This window comes from Aulonocara sp. 'chitande type north' Nkhata Bay, linkage group LG3, assembly GCF_057382095.1.
Source record: "Aulonocara sp. 'chitande type north' Nkhata Bay isolate Kocher_YH1m ecotype deep benthic linkage group LG3, A_spYH_male_GT1.1, whole genome shotgun sequence".
Classification (NCBI taxonomy): Eukaryota; Metazoa; Chordata; class Actinopteri; order Cichliformes; family Cichlidae; genus Aulonocara; species Aulonocara sp. 'chitande type north' Nkhata Bay.
In genome coordinates, this window is record NC_141346.1 from 64098103 (window position 1) to 64115972 (window position 17870).

A 17870-nucleotide genomic window follows, 5' to 3' on the forward strand; every position below is an offset into this window, starting at 1 on the left:
GTCTCTCTCCAGTGTGGATGACCTGATGCCGTTTTAGTTTAGCCCTCACAGTAAAACCCTTCCCACACTGATCACAGCTGTATGGCTTAATTCCAGAGTGGGTAACTAGATGACTCTGTAAGCTGCTACTGTGAGTAAAAGCTCTGCCACACTGATCACAGCTGTATGGCTTAATTCCAGAGTGGGTAACTAGATGCTTCTGTAAGTTGCTACTTTGAGTAAAAGCTCTGCCACACTGATCACAGCTATACGCTTTAACTCCACTGTGGATGAGTTGGTGTCTTTTTAGGTAACCCTTCCAGGAAAAAGACTTTCCACACAAGTCACAGCTGAACGGTCTCTCTCCAGTGTGGATGACCTGATGCTGTTTTAGTTTAGCCCTCACAGTAAAACCCTTCCCACACTCGTCACAGGTGTGTTTTTTCTCTCCCTTTCTTCTGTGAGGTTTGTCGGCCTCCTGAGAGCGCTGACTTCTGGCTCCATGTTGGTCCTGCAGTGACAGAGATACAAACAGAGGCAGTGAGTGAAATGCAGTCGTGGAACAAACTCAACCTTCAAACTCCATTAACACTAGTTTTAAACCTGAAGGTGGAGCGTGGCACCAAACACCTTAAAGGTCTCTTATCCCCACCTGCTGGTAGTTCTAACACATTACATCCAACCTGCTGTTAAAGATAATTCATGACTGTTCAAACACTAAACTCATGCCCATCCCTCCTGTTTGTACACACACACACACACACACACACACACACACACACACACACACACGCACACACTATTTTATAATTTAGATTATTTTGTTGTTTCCTATTACATATTTCTATAATTTGTATAGATTTATACATAATTATTCAGTGATAATAAATCCTGTGTTTGTTTATTCTAAAGGAACCCCGTTAGCTTCCACAACAGATGTTGCTCGTCGTCCGTCAAATACTCACATAAAATATTACACAATAAAGTGAATTCAAGATATCCACATAATTTCACTCTTACATCCACAGTGAGGTTTCACAATTGTTAAAATATAAGCAATCAATAATAATAATATCAATAACATTGAGGCACATTACACAAATTTCAAAAACAAATCATGTCTTACAATATTTACAACAACTAAAAGCTCTGTAAATCGGCTTTTAAGTGTTCATTGAAGTTTTGAATAATTCTCTAATTTTTGAAGGCAACTTATTCCACTTAAAAGTTGCTCTAAATGTAACAGTTTTACAAAACGTTACTTTTAACTCGAGCATTTACTAAATTGCAGCTTGTTGAAAACTGTGTAATATGATGATGTATTTCATCTGGATACTGCAGCTGAGCAGAATAAATGTGGTGTGTTTAACAGAATTGCTTTCTTTAGAACTACAAGTAAGCCATAGAATATTTTAGCCTGTACAGGAAGCCAAGAAAGTTTATTATGCATTTTATCAATATTAGTATAGTATGAACATCTTCACACTAATCTGGACGCCTTATTCTGGACTAACTGAAGTCTGTTAAGATCTGTCTTATTAGCTGCTGACCAAATGATTGAACAATACTCCAGATGAGACATTACTAGTGCATTAATGACATCTTTCATAATGAAGAAGCGATACACAAAGAGCATTTCATAGCCATAGCTATGCCTTGTCGGCAGAGTTATGTGGCATTAGTGATGTTTGTACTTTCAGCGTTAACTTGGTTTTAAAGCCTTTAAAATATACGCCGTTCAATAGTCGACCTTAATCTGACAGAGAATGTGATGATTTTGTGGATAATTAAAGTCAGTCATATATCCACAAACACAACAAGCTGAAAGTCAGTGATGCTGCTCGGTTTGCAGTCCTGAATATCACGGCACAAGCAGGATTCACTGCACTGTTAATGTTAGCTATGTTATATTGCTGCCTCTGTTCGGTGGTGTCGAGCCAAACAGACTTTAACGTGTGTTTGAACGAGCTGACGGTTCACTCGTTAAGCTGAAAGAAAGATGCTTTAATCACAGCAGTCACACATGTGTCCACTGCACCATCTGGAACTCTTCTTGTTTACACTCGTAATAACACAAACACTAAATCCTGCTTCTCTGGTGCTGTTGTGTAGCAGTGTGTACACCTGAGACTGTCACCTGTCTGTCTGTCCTGCACTCTCTCTCTGTTTCTTTCTCTCTGATTGTGGAATAAAAGTATGAACATGTGTTTATAAGTTACACTTGTGTTTGAATCCTGCAGCTTATCACACATTTGATTTCCATGTGTGGCGACTGCAAGTGTCCAGAGTGAGGACAGACTGAGGGACCCACTGCTGCACATCATCTGTGAGGCTTTGCACCCCTGATGATCCACCAGGACAAACTCAGCAGTGTGTGAGGAAGAGGAGGAGGAAGAGCCAACAGCAGCTGACAGATGGAGAGAATAGACAGACTGTTCCCTGTTTGTGAAGGACTGCTAGGAAAGTTTAGAATAACTAACTGTCTGTCCTGAATCAGTCTTATTAGGTAATGTTCAAATAATGTGATCATCCCAGTGTTTCCAGTGTGGGAGAAAGTACTCAGGGCCTTCAAGTTACACACTATGAAAGGCAGCAACAAGTTTAATGTTCAGAAACCTAAAGTCTGTATCAGCAGCAGAATGGAGCTAAAAATAAATGTTGGTTTCAGTTCTATGAAGCTTTGAGTATTTTGGATCAGTAGCTGCTGTGTTTGTTGCATCACATTGCTGTAATTGTTTATATGCTTTATATATTCTGAGCTAAGTTGATCTATAGTGTTACATCATATTCTATAAGGATGTTATGTGTTTGTAGACTTTCTGCCCAGTTTGACCCATTTAGCAGAAGTCAGCACTTCGGCCTTAGCGGTCTTTGAGTACGCGGCCCTTGAGGACTTTAAAGCTGCAGAACCTGAATTGGGATACAGCCATGATGATCTCCAGCCTCGTGCTCGCCAACATTCTCACCTGAGTTAAGAAGACGATCACTGAAATGGTCTCAGCAGGTCCTTTGATGACAGCAATGAAATGCAGTGGTAAGGCTTTTTGGGGATTAAGTTCGTTTTCATGGCAAAGAAGGACGATGCAGTTCATCTGATCACTCCTCATAACATTCTGGAGTGCAGGCAAAATGCTATTATAAAAACTTAAGCAGCAACTTCTCCAGGTTCCAATATTTATGCAATTCTCAAACCTTTTGGCCACGACTGTATAACCTCTTCTGAAGTTTAGTCGATATTATACATGGTTATGCTCAGGATGTGTCGGCCAGTTTCCACTGGAAACGCCTTTTGGTTAAACTGTCAGTGAGGAATTTGCATTTGCACTGTTACATTTTTATATAACTTTAATGCACATAAACAACAGCTGCTTGTTTCAGTGAAAATACATTGATGGCTTTTTAATAAAGTTGTGCAGCTGTAAAGTATTTTGTCTGGTGTCAATTCTATCGTCAGCTACATCGTTATGGCAAATGTTCAGATGTATATGGTGATAAATATCTTTGCTCATATGGTCCTGCTCTGTCTGTCACCTTCTGTGTTGAGCTCATTGTTTCCTCTGTAGTGGCTGAGCTGAGTCCAAGTAGCTGAAAATGTTCCTCTGCTGCTCCTTCAGACTCTCCTCCTCCTGCTGATCAGCTGGGACACAAAACAGATCTTTGTTAGGCTCCACACTGCACTGAAGAGTCAAAGTGTCTCATATGTTCATCTGACAAGTAAAAGAACACATTTTTGTTTCCCGAGGTGGGCAACTTGTTGGAAACAAACACAAAAGGTTTGAGCACTGATACCTGCCATTGCTGCCATTGAAAGATGCAACGCCAGCAATGTGGATTGTCAAGACTCAATGCAGATGTGTCACGAGTTCATCCAGCAGTAGCTATGGCACTTGGCCACAGGTGGCAGCAGTGGACTGACCTGCATTTGAGACTGCTCCAGCTGCTCTGTGACAGTCAGCAGATCTGCTACAAATTGCAGATCATATGCAAGTTTTGGAAATGACATTATAAATATTCCTAACTTAGCCACGGCAGCCATGTTGATGTATTACCTATATTGGCTGAAAATGTTCATTTGCAGAGAAAAGACACAGGCAGACACTGCTTACAGGATGTTACATGTTATTATGTGATGTTATTGAAATCATCATGAATAACAGGAGTGGTGATTTGTAAAACTTCACATTTTGATCCGGGACGTACTCTGCATAAAAACAAGCGCTCACTCTTCCTGCTCAACAAATGACAAGGGCGGAGCCTTATACCACGTGATACAGAAGCTGTGCCGTGTGATGCTAAAATTAGCAGGGAAACAACAACGGAGAGCACGTCAGGGATGACGAGAAAGTGACAGGAGAAAATCCGTCCCGGTCAACCACCCAAACATCAATAACGGGAACCTTATACAGCGCTTCCCTATACCCGTCGAACTCCCACAGGCACAAAGACATTACGGAGGCTATCACTTATCACCTGACCAAAGATATGGCTCCATCAACACTGTGCAAAACGAGGGATTTAGGAAAACGATCAACACCCTAGACAAACGCTACACAGTGCCGTCCCGCAACTATTTTTCTATTGTTGCACTACCTGCTCTGTACACGCAGCGTCGAGCAACGGTGGAGACGGAATTTCAAGCACTACAACATTTTGCTGCAACAACAAAACGTGAGACGTTTGTTGTTTTTATGTTTATTTATTGTTATGAGAGAATCATTGAAGGAAAAAATGTCCATCCCGGTTTTCCCTCCAAGGCACGAGCGATAAGCAGAGTTCTGTCCTTTCCTTCTAAGATTCCTAATTATTTAAAGTAACACTCAGGTATGCCATTCAGCTGGGTTAGTTACGACGTCGGGAGCAGCTTGGGAGAACAAGGAAACACAGACTGCTTCAGGTTGTCTTCCCAAATCGACTCAAAGGTTTATTTAGTACATAACAGCTTATATAGAGGAAAAAAAGGTTCGTGTGTCAGCAAGTTCTCAGTTCAAACCGGTACAGACCAAATAAGGAAACGTCTTCCTGCCTTGTGAGCAAAGAAGTATCCTGTGTGTAGTTTATCAGTTCAGCTACAATTTATGATCATCCCAGCAAAATACACTCCTAGACATAGAATACAGAGTTCTTTCATTAGTGAATTCTGAAACAAACCACCTGGCCTTTAACGAGCCTTTTTCTAAGAGATAAAGAAAAAGGGAGGATGGGAATAAGGAAGTGGTCTCGTCTCTGTAGTATTTTCGACCTTGGGGTACCAGCCTGTGAGTCCTACACATTAATTCTTGGGTCAGAGAGAAAGAGAAAAACAACTATTAAATGGGCCTTATTGAGTAACTCTTTTCTGTATAATATCACAATAAAACAATATCCTGTAAATGCTACCATGGTATCAAAATATCACAACAGTTCTCTCCTTTTATCATGAAATGATAACATAGTATAAAGACAGAATGTAATAACATAATATAAAGACAAATCATAACTGTAACTGGTCCTTCGAGCAAGCTTAATATCAAAAATTCCGAGAGCGTATACATGGTATCACACAACAGACAATAATCATCGAAAACATGCTGCAACGGTTACAAAGGCTACAATTAGTTCCTTCCATCTTCCAAACGTGTCCTGCAGCCACTTGTCTAGCCACTGACCGTGGCCTGTATCGGCAATTAGTTCTATCTTCAATGCTTCAAGTCTATTCATAGCTTGTGTGAATGAACCGTTAGGAGCGGTATTATTGGGAATGAAAGTACAGCATACATCAACGGTTACTAGACCACAGGTACCGGTCCAATTAACAGGTAAAGCTAATCTAAGGGTATTATTGCACAACCAATAAGCATGTGGGATTGGTCCAGTTAGGCGCGTGACCATGTGTGATTTAACTAACTCCCCCCAGTCAGTATCATTTAATACACCGTCTGGGGGAACAATGATCGAGTCTCTGCTCGAACTTGAACTGTGTGTGTGTTCCTCCAGATAGGATAAAACTTCAGCCATAGAGACAGCTAGCCATGTCTCATTACAGCGTGCACCTGGGGAGTCAGAGAAGAATGTGTAGTTATCCTTTGTATAATCTATGTGTGTGTCTGGGCCAGTTAACTTTAGTCTGCGCAGACATATCATACTAGTATTAAAATGGAGAGGGATCTGTCCTAAGGGCAGTGAGGGTTTTAACCTATTCTTGGGGCGTTTCATTGGGGCGCAGGTCCCTGCGGTGTCATTAGATAACTTCAATAATTCGCCTAATGGAGTCTCAGGGTTAGTTGGTGTGTGTGTGTGTGTCTAAGTAAGCAGTCGAGAGGGCTCAGAGTCAACTGTAAAGCGTCTTTAAAGAGAGCATTATCTCCGCCGATTTTCTCTAGTCCCTCAGTGAGGGGGAAACCGGATATGGGGTATCCTACTATTACCTGTTCTGGATTAGCCTTCGAACAGACATAACAGTTACTGTTTCCTAAATCACGAGCGGCTGTTCTGGCATTTTCATACCAGGAGTTGACTCCTATTCTAGAGGGCGCATAAGATGGTTTATTAGTGGCGTCTATGTTGCTATTTACTGATTTTAGGGAACGTAATGAGTGCATTAAGTAGGTGTCTTGCAAAATAGAGCATGAGGTATCGTCAGCAAAATATGACCTGCAGAAATGTGAACATGGTTGCAGTTTACAATACAAAATAGCAAAGAAAAATCCTAAGGTTAATGCGATAGATATGATAAATAACCTAAATATATAAGACAATATATAAGAAAAACAGTTCTTCAGTCGTCTTCTGGCCTGGTCCCAGGTTCGAGAGACACAGAATAAACGTCGTATGATGACAATGGGCATTTCATTTTCTCCATTATCAGGATGGAATGAGTCTAGCTTTATCAGGTTAGACATCATGTGGTACTTTTGGCTTTCTGTTCCTGCTGGATGTTTGAGTACCTTGTTGTTGTTCTTTCAGGCGTTGTGTGTTAATCAGTGATTGTGTGTGTGTATGTACATTGGATCCTGGCGCTGGCTCGCCGGAGATGTCGTCTACCCGTGTGTTTATTTGCTCTGGTTCCGGGCGTTGGCCCGCCGGAGATGTCATCTGCTTGATCCGACGCCTGAGATGGTCCGATTGGGCTGGTCTTAACCCTGCTGGCATGAATCCACTGAGGTTGTCCGTCTGTGAGGATGCTGGTTCTTCGTCACTGCCAGTACAGTCTGGGGCTGGAACACGCGCGGCCTCCCAGAGTGTCCTTGGTTTTAGTGACTTCTCCAACACGCATCTCCTTGTCTCCACTGGTGGAACTGTGGAGGGGAAAGGCTGAGAGAGACAAACTTTCTGATAGTTATTATTCAGTGTTTCTACCAGGTTGTGAACATCAGTGGACAATGCAATATACATCACCTTCTACTAGCGGTGCCCCTCTGGAAGCTGACCATGGTGTTGGAAATAATCTTATTTCAAATGGAGATAATTTGGTTACTGCAGATGGAGTCATTCTAATCTCACAGAGGACTTGAGGAAGTAATTTGACCCAGGTCATTCCTGTTTCTATCATTGCTTTAGTCAGGCGATTTTTTTATGGTCCTATTCATTCTTTCTACAACTCCTGAACTCTGAGGGTGGTATGGCACATGATATTTCCAGTCTATTCCTAGGGTTTTGGCACACTTTTGAATTACTTCTAATGTGAATGAAGATCCTCTATCACTGTTAATCTGGTGAGGTATTCCGAATCTGGGTATTATTTCATTGCTCAACTTTTGATAGACTACTTCTGCAGTTTCTTTTGATGTTGGGTAAGCTTCTACCCATTTACTAAATTGATCCACTATTACCAGTAAGTACTTGATGCTTCCTTGCGCTGGCATATGTGTAAAATCAATTTGTAATGTATGAAATGGAAAATCTGGTTGTGGTAAATGCTGATGTTTTGCTTTTGATTTTCCTACATTAGTTCGCGCACATGTTAGACAGGTTGCTAATATGCTTTTTACTGCATGTGATGTTTTTTCAATTACAAATCTTGATTTTATTGCCCCTATTACCCCTCTTTGTCCGACATGACTCACACGTGAAAATGTCGGACAAGGACTGGCATCAGGGAATATGGGAGGGCAATCAAACCCTTAAGATTTTGTATAAGCCGTCTCTGTCATCTAAGGTACAGTCATTATTCTCCCAATAGGTGTAATCACATGCAGAGGCTTGCTCTTGTATGAATTTTAAATCAACATTTGTGTCTAAATAGTCTGGGAGTGTAACAAGTGGCAGCTGTATGGGCACAGATAATACTTCCTGCGGAGGTGGGAGCTGTGATGCAGCTGCAGCCTTGGCTGTCACGTCTGCTAAGGCATTACCTGTTGCTTCGTCTGTGTCAGCTGTACTGTGTCCTTTCGTTTTTTACAACTGCAACGGCCGATGGCAGCTGTATAGCCTGCAAAAGTCTTTGAACAAAATCAGAATTTAGCAATTTATTTTCCATCAGCAGATCTAAATCCTCTCTGTCTCCACAATGTGCCAAAGTCATGCACAACGCCAAATGCATAGCGGCTGTCTGCGTAAATTGTCACATGCTTATCCAAATGTAGCTCACAGGCGCGTATTAAAGCCATGAGCTCTGCTTTTTGTGCTGAGTGAAATGGTAATGAGTGAGCCTCTAGTATGATGTCAGGCAATGTCACCACTGAATAGCCACAAAGAAATGAGTTGTCATTCGGCCTTGAACAGGACCCGTCCACATAAACCGTGGCTGAGTCTGGGATAGGTGTTTGCTCTAAATCTGGACGTGGTGCTGTGGATTCCTGTATACGTGTCATGCAGTCATGATCGTCAAGCCTGTCTGAGCCATCCTGTCGGTCAGAAGAACACAGCATAGGATCAATAAATGTGCTGGCGAATCAGGTGTGCTGCTCGCTTTTATAGTGAGATTTGCATATGTTGTGTAGTTATGTTTGCTAGAATGGTCGTGACCTGGTGATTGGTGTGTAGAATAGTGTCATGTGAGAGTGTAAGCTTCTCGCAGTCCCTTATCATGATAGAGCAAGCTGCTACTGCCCTCAGGCAGGCCGGCATTCCTGAACAATTCAGGCAGCACCTTTGAGTGGCGGAGATCAGCACTCCCTTTAATGCATTGAAAGAGGCAGTCATTTCTGTGGACCACAGTATTCGAGGAGGCTTGTCTTTTTTACAACAGTCACGCAGAATGTGGTCATGAAAAGAACAGTCTGGTATCCACTGTCTGCAATAGTTCACCATGCCCAGGAAGGACAACATTTCCTTCTGTGTAGTGGGCTTAGGGACAGAGGTCACAGCTTTGACCCTGTCTGCAGTCATGGAACGTTTTCCGTGAGACAGTGTGAATCCCAAATATTGAACAGAAGTCTGACAGTACTGCATTTTCTTTGCTGATGCTTTGTGGCCAGTCTTTTGGAGGTGCTGGAGAAGCATGTGTGTAGCAGTTTGACATAGTTTTTCACTTTCAGCACAGAGGAGGAGGTCATCCACATGTGGATCAGGGTGCAGCCCTGGAGGAGTGAAGCACCATTGAGAAAGCAGCAGAGCTGTCTATCATGCCTTGGGGCAAACAAGTCCAAGTGTACTGCTTATTTCTATGTGTGAATGCAAATAACGGCTGTGTGTCTTCATGCACAGGTACTGAGAAAAAGGAGCGGAGCATAAATCCACCACGGTAAAATGTGTATGCAATGCATGTCAATATGCTGTGAACATCTGAAACGAGAGGTGGCAGAGGAATGTTGACTGCATTAATTTGCCTTAAGTCTTGTATGAAACGCCATACGCCAGGTTTGTTAGGCTTTGGCACAGGATTGACAGGAGTGTGGGCTTTATTACTTCTGTAGTCAATAAATCTCCTATCATGACATCTAGGGCTGCGGCTTTTTCGGCAGAAATGGGATGTTGCTTGACATATACTGGCTTGTTGTGTTTTAATAGGTGTACGTGATAAAGTGTACAGTCAATAAATCCTATATCATTCTCACTTTTAGACCACAACGTCATATTCTGGTATTCAGCTGGCAACGTAAGTGCAGAAATAGTATAGTCGATAGGGTAGGTTAGATCTATGTGACGACATGGTGTAGTTATGTCATAAACTACGTCTGAGTTATGTGACAAAATCACTGTTTGACCTTAGAGAAACAAAAGTGTGGCTCCCAGTCATGGGATTACCTGGTAGTGGCGTCTGTACACGTTTTTTTGGCACAGTGTGTGACATAGAGTACCGGACAAAAAGGATGTTGAGTTCATTCTCTGCTGAGGGTCCAGCTGACACAGAGGATGTTCCTTCTCCATCATGTCGGTACATAGGGCAGAGAAAACATAAGCTGTTATCAGTGTCAGCAAACATTTCACACTTTATGTTAAATGAAATACACAAATTCATTTTTGCTCCGGGTGTCTGCGGCTGCTGGAAAACTGAGCCACAATAAAAACACATATCTCTACTTTTATCCTTCCGTCCTCTGAAACGTCCTTGCTGTGCTGGAGCGGGTAATCCTGCATACATTAGTTTCTCACTTTCCTCTGAGCCTTCTACATCAAAATTCACCTTTATCTTAACACTTTTAGCTTTCGTGGTAGTATCTGCACTGGCCTTCAGTTTTACTGACCTGTTTTCTGGCGATAATCGTTCGGGATAGGGCTCCGGAAATAAATTAGAATGCATTGAACTTACAGTCCGTAAGTTGTAAACAAAGTCAGTCACATAAGCACTTCCGCATGTTCTGGATACGTGATCATGGACGTCTTCACCGATTCGCGGACGTGGGTTACACGTAACCGGAAATGGGAGTTGTACTGAGCCGTTATTTGAGACTTTATTTTGTATTTTATTAATTTTTGGTTTTACAGGTACTTTAGATTTTTTATCGGACCTGTCTGTGGTCTTTGAATTATTCTGACCCATGTTCAGTGATTTCCAGAGGGGTTTACACGCTAGGAGGATTTAGGTTAGTATTTTCGCTGCGGCACAGCTGAGGTCACTTTAAATTTATTGCTAGCAATTTTTGTTTGGGTGAGCAACTCTCACTTAACGAGCAACTTCTCGCTTAACAAAACAACAGGCAACTCCCTGTGTCTTTCTGCTTTTAATTTACTGCTTTTAACCCTTGAGACCCGTGTTTTTTTTTTTTTTTGTTTTTTTTCAAAAGAAAAATTAAACAATTAATTATTATTATTATTATTATTTTTTTTTTTTACGTATAAATGTGTTGTGTCTTTCCACTCGATTATAACTGATTTATTTATAACATTTTATATAAAAGAAAAACGAGAAGCACATTAATTCATAGTAATTTAACATAAAATTGTTTGATAGTGTTAATTTGGAAAGCCACAACTCTAGCGGGTCCACCAACACCACACAAGGGTTAATTTACTTTATTCGGGGACTGAGGAAGTCGTCAGTGTATCTCTCTGGATCACTAAGTGAAACTTCGTCAGCATATCCCGTTTTTTTTATGGATCGATCACTGAGAGAGGTATAATACGGTCTTTATATAAATATGAACGACGCATATTTACCTTCTGTCAGTCAATCCCACTTCTGACACCAAATTGAAGGAAAAAATGTCCATCCCGGTTTTCCCTCCAAGGCACGAGCGATAAGCAGAGTTCTGTCCTTTCCTTCTAAGATTCCTAATTATTTAAAGTAACACTCAGGTATGCCATTCAGCTGGGTTAGTTACGACGTCGGGAGCAGCTTGGGAGAACAAGGAAACACAGACTGCTTCAGGTTGTCTTCCCAAATCGACTCAAAGGTTTATTTAGTACATAACAGCTTATATAGAGGAAAAAAAGGTTCGTGTGTCAGCAAGTTCTCAGTTCAAACCGGTACAGACCAAATAAGGAAACGTCTTCCTGCCTTGTGAGCAAAGAAGTATCCTGTGTGTAGTTTATCAGTTCAGCTACAATTTATGATCATCCCAGCAAAATACACTCCTAGACATAGAATACAGAGTTCTTTCATTAGTGAATTCTGAAACAAACCACCTGGCCTTTAACGAGCCTTTTTCTAAGAGATAAAGAAAAAGGGAGGATGGGAGTAAGGAAGTGGTCTCGTCTCTGTAGTATTTTCGACCTTGGGGTACCAGCCTGTGAGTCCTACACATTAATTCTTGGGTCAGAGAGAAAGAGAAAAACAACTATTAAATGGGCCTTATTGAGTAACTCTTTTCTGTATAATATCACAATAAAACAATATCCTGTAAATGCTACCGTGGTATCAAAATATCACAACAATCATGATCTCAATTCTAAGCCAAAAAATCGTGATTCTCATTTTATGCAAAATCGTGCAGCCCTAACATTAACACAAAACTATTGTTTCACCAGAGAAACACACATGAAGAGAGAGAGAGAGACAATAACAGCTACCAAACAGTCGTCATAATTCGTCACACAATGAGAAAAGGACAAATCAACAAGTAACAATGACTAATTAATATTAAAATCTGTAACATAATGTATTGTTTGGCGTTTAGTCTGATTGGTTCAGGATGAGCTGCCATTATCCAATCACACGTCTGCTTACCTGCATCTTTTCTCTTTTTTCTAACCTGAGCACCTGATGGCTTTGAACTTTTGTTGTCCATCTTCCATTGGTTTGAATTTTGCGCTCCAGTACAAACACAAATCCCCCAACCCGAGGATCAGCACAATTAACCTAACAGACCTACACCTTAGTTCACAGATTCACTTTGTCTAAGGTTGATTTCTGGGATTTCACACAACCCAGAATTCAGATCGTGAATCCATGATGGGCTTGGATTTACATCATTATAAATGAAATGTGCTCTACTTGGAAGCAGCCGGCCCCGCCCCTTTTGACGGGTTGTGTGAGACTTTAAATCATCAAACTGTAAATTATAAATTTAAATTGTTATTGATCCTTTACCCCGAGTCCTAAAGTGTAGCTTTATTTTCTTACTCTTCTTATATTTATTGTTTGTTTACTTGCACCGCTGTAACTGCAGCCTCGTCGTCTCGTCTCTCTATATGCTGGACTGTCTGTAGCGGAGATGACAATAAAGTTTATTTTGACTTCAGCAGCGCGCAGGCGCACCGAGGGCTCTCGCGCTCACTTTATAGAATTTAGAAAAAACATCGGTGCAGATTATAAGTCTGTATCATAATATCTGTTTGTTGTTTTTATTTTGTTTTGCGAGTTGGTTATTAGATGCCGCTCCAGCCAGCCAGAGACTCCCCGCCGCCCCGCCCTCTCCTCCCTGTGCCGCCAGCAGCAGGCGCACCTCGCAAACGGAGGGCGCCCTTACTCCCAGCAAATGGCTGATAGAAAACCGATCGGTGCCTACGAATTTCCCAATATGCGCTGGCATGACGTCGGGGAAGCATGGGTACGACCGATTATTTTATTTTTTTCTTGCCCGTGATGCCCCCCCACCACGATGCATTCTATTGGTTTGCACACTTACACACACCCAGCTGTGGTTTCCGGTTTTGCTGGACTCTGGAGAGCCCCGCCTTTAACGCTCTTCTCTCACAGAGAGCAACAGAAAACTTGGAAAAACTCCAGATTGACTGAACTCAGTTCAAAGTTACCTTGACACCTTTAGATGTGAGACGTAGTGATGGTCCGCTTGAAGCTGACGCTCCGGTGCGTGTGTCAGAAAGATCAACGCGCTGCTTCAGAAGCACCGTGTCGAGGCTTGATTCGTTTGGCCAGAGTCACGTGATCAGTGACGTCTGAAGCTTCGTTTAGAACGTACCTTTTTTTAAATCGAACTTTATTGAAACACACTGAGTATACAACATACAAACAGATGAAGTTTACAAAAGAACAGAACATGAACATAGAGAACCAGGAGTAAAAAAATTATGATATGAGTAGGCGAAAAAAATCAACATATAAATATTGTTCTGAGAGGCTTTTTGTTGGTTGAGTCTGAAATTGATTGTATGTACAATTCATATCCTTATAAAAAGGCAGAAATATGGTGTTTTATTAATAAACTTACATTCATGGATATAAAATAGCTAAAAGTATTAACAATTTTTTTTATAAAAAAACATTTATCATTCTTCCTGGGGAACTTAAAGAAAAAGAATAAAACATTTTCCCATCGTAAAGAAAACTCCCTTAAACTATAGACAATAACAAAACTGCTAAATTCTTCCAGAATCTCTGTGTAGAGGAACCAAAAGAGATGTGCCACAGTTTCTGGATGATCTGATGATATGAGATTTCCTTCACCTTGTTCACAATTAGATATTTATGGGATCATCCAGACTGTCTTCCAGGTGATATCTGGAACATGTCGGTTCCAGTAAGATATTCTATATATGGGAGAGACATGATATCTTCTTGGAATAAACTACGTCTTCTCTTATTGCTGTTACCAAGTTCCTGTGAAAAGCAGATTTTTCCCACTGCTGACTCAGCTGGATCAGGGAGAGTGACTGAGGCAGATATTGAGCTGTCAGTGTTTTTATATAACATTAAAGTCCCTGAGGGTATGGCACCAAGCACCATTGAGAATTCCCCAACACTGACGGGAAAATTATATAGTGTAAGGAATTCATTGTAAGTAAGTAGTACTCCCTCGTTAAATTTTAAAACTTAGTAGCAGCCGCCATTGTTGGCAGCTGAAATTTGGCTGGGCCGCGCTATGAATTCTGGGATATGGTGGGCCACGAAGGACACACTCGACCCATCCTTCAAATTCGGGGGAATGAAGGACGCATTTGAAGGAGTCGAGGAATCAGGACAGCCTTCGTCGCCTGGCTGTGACGTCATCGGCCTTCAAATGCGGCCTCCGGAGGATGCAGCCGACGTTTTGGGACACAGCTTGTGTGTCTTTGTTGGTCATGTGACCTCCCAGGGACTACACATGGAAACGAGCAGTTTAGCTCAAATCTGGCAGGTTTCCATCGTCTGTTTTTGTCCTGATGTCCATGAACATGAACACTGTCCCTGTCAAACACATCCAGATAATCTGATCCAGTGTTGTTCTTCTGGGGTGTTTGTGATGGAGCAGCAGCTGCTGATCCTGATGTCCTCCACCAAGGGGGCAGCAAATTCAGCTGACTGTCATCATTTATTAAAAAGATGTAACAATGTGACATAATGCAATATAATAGTGTCAGTTACACATTGTGGGTTGCACTGTGGCCAGAATGGACATTACCTCCTGCCTAATGGAAGCTGTCAGCCATCCTGCAACCATGAATTAGATAAGCAGAAGTGAAGGGATTGTTAACAACAATTTAATAATAAAATGTAATGTGATAGTTGCACTTTATTAGCTACCCACAATCGTATGAATAATAACCATGAATGCACTGCATGCTCATAGCAAGTTCTTTAGGTTTAAAGTGAGATCCTGCTTTAAAGGGCGCTTCATCTGCTGGGAATGACATGTTTCTTCTAGTATGTAAGGCTCAGCCCATCTTACTGGGACTTACTTTTGTAGATCCACATGCTCTAAACCTGCTGCTCCATGATTGGTGCAGAAGCTTTAAGCTACTATTAACAAATAATGACCATGGACTTAGTTGTTACTACAATAACTTATCATTGAGCAACTTGTATATTTAATTTTACTTGTAAAACTATGCAAGTAGAATTCAATGGGGCACAGTGAGCTGAGCACAGGCCCACTCTGTGACACTCAGAGGTTTGTGGATATCATACTGAGAGTATTGCAGCCACTTTCCCACCACTTTAGCACAATGTTTACATGAGACTCAGCCACACTAATGTTCCTGGGCAGACATGTGGTGCAGCATGGCTGATGGCACTGTACCTGCAGCTGTCATGGACAAGAACCACTCAATACCTCACCCAAGCCAAGCCTGTGCTGATGTTGTGATCTGAGACCGAGACACTAACCCAGGATCATGATATGATGTTGTGAGAGTTTCACTAAGAATTAGCTCTGATTACAAGATTTCAATCTATCGTAACTCTAATTTGTATTTACTTCAGTTTGTTCATCTTCGAGCTGTGTGCAGCTGAGGACAGTCTTATTATTACCAGGTGAGGATATGTAACAGCCACAGTCTGTAGAGATGATGTCACCATGGAGTGGTGTCTCCTTTCCAGTGATGTCACTGGAGCTGCCAATATGTGCTCCAGCCAAAGCTACACCAGAGGGTTGTGCTGTGTAACAGGTTGGTGCAGGTGGTGTTATCTACATTTGAACATTAGGCAACAGTCTCATGAAGACACTTTATATTGTTCACTAAAGACCAACAATAACAGAGACAAAGGGAGAGAGCAGAACTAGTGCTAACAATTAGCACTGCTAGCCTGCCCACCAACACCAGCTAATGTTATAAAAACGATGATCAATGATTTTGCTGTAACGGCTCCAGCTGTCTGTGTCAGGGACACGTTGGAGATGAAGTGAGTGATCCAGTGACAAAGGTTTGGAAACCTGCAGTCAGCTGAGACTAAAGGAGTCACCTGACCGAGAGACGAAATGTTTCACTGAGAACGTCCAGATGAACAGAATCAACCTTTGGGATAATCTGTTACACACATCCATGTTTCACTTACTGCATTATATTTCCTCATTGCTGTGCACACAGGCCTGTGGCTTATAACCAACTCCAAGTTCAGACTCAGAGGCTGCTGAAGCTGTTTTCTGGAACAGAGACGTGTTGGATATAAAACCAACTCTTCTTTATGTGTCAGCACTGAGGAAAGGAGCAGCTTCGTTTCTAAGTGTATGAAGGACTGTAGCAGTGTGTGTGTGAGGTTTATTTCACAGACAGAACCATGTCAAAAACACAACTTCAGGTAAAAACAATACAAAATCAAAGAGTCTGATCAGAAGGATTAAACAGAGGAGTGTGGGACTGTTTTTAACAGACAGCAGGTTAAGCCAGGCTGGAGGAGTAAACTGAGCCTCGGTGTGAGCAGCAGTGTGTTTGACAGGAAGCTGAGATAAACAGTCTGGAGCCCATTTAGTGCTTCATATGAAAGTGTGAGGATTTTAAAGCAAATCTAAAATCAAGCAGGAGTCAGTGTGAGAATGATTTGTGCTTTTCCTCAGTCAGATGCTGGGAGTTTCAGTTCATCCATGTTCAGCGTGCTGTGCTTTGTGTAACAGGAGAATATGACAGTATAAATCAAGTCTTCATGTCACTGAGAGCCTCCACAGTGTGCTATGGAGGTGCATCAGTTTGGATTTACAAGAATAACATTTCTTAAACCTGCCACAAGATGGCGCTCCAACAGAAGGGATGTCCACAGTGTAACACAGACACACACATACTGTGTGAATGTGTGAGTGAATGGGCTTTCAACACAAGGCTTCTGCTGCTACCTTTAATTACATAATTACCTAACAAGAACAAACTGTTAATTACCACCAAAGAACGGCTCCAGATTTTAGCTGCTGACCATTTTGTGAAACGTTGATTACATCAGCTTATTGTTGATTTTTCAACCTTAATATCACCTGCTTTAAAGGAGCCTCGTTCTCTCGCAGTAACAGTTTTCTTCACTAGATGCAGTGCAGGCACAGTCTGTGTTTCTAAACTACACACTAATGTTCATTGTTGTGCAGCTAAATCCTCCCTCTGGATGGGAAGAATCCCTGTCAGGCTTCAAACACCTGGCTTGGTGTTCTGGAGCTAATGTGTCACCTGTGAGGACTCTGAGATGAACACACAGCAGACACTTCAGTTCTCCGTCTGTGTGTCCTCAGTTTCCCAGCATGCCTTGGCTGTGGTGGTGGAGGTGAATGAGGGGGAACATCTGTCCTGCTGCTCTGTCAGCACTCAGGTTTCATACCTGGTGATCTCAGAGGACAAAGCGGCGTTACAGCAGCGCACGTTGATGAGACCTGATGCTCTGAACAGTTCAGACTTCAGCCTCACTCTGAGAAAACAAACGACTGACTGTCAGCAGCAACTACACCTGCTCCATC

The 17870-nt window shown here is 41.9% G+C and overlaps 1 long non-coding RNA gene across 1 annotated transcript; it reads right to left on the reverse strand.

Annotated features, from left to right (window-relative positions):
* Window positions 1-354: 354 nt before the first annotated feature.
* On the reverse strand, window positions 355-13645 carry LOC147336553 (uncharacterized). The gene is made up of 3 exons (XR_015128645.1): window positions 13534-13645; window positions 3511-3616; window positions 355-490 (listed from the first exon to the last, which is right to left on the reverse strand). It is a non-coding gene; the product is annotated as an uncharacterized LOC147336553 (long non-coding RNA).
* Between the last annotated feature and the right edge of the window lie 4225 nt (window positions 13646-17870).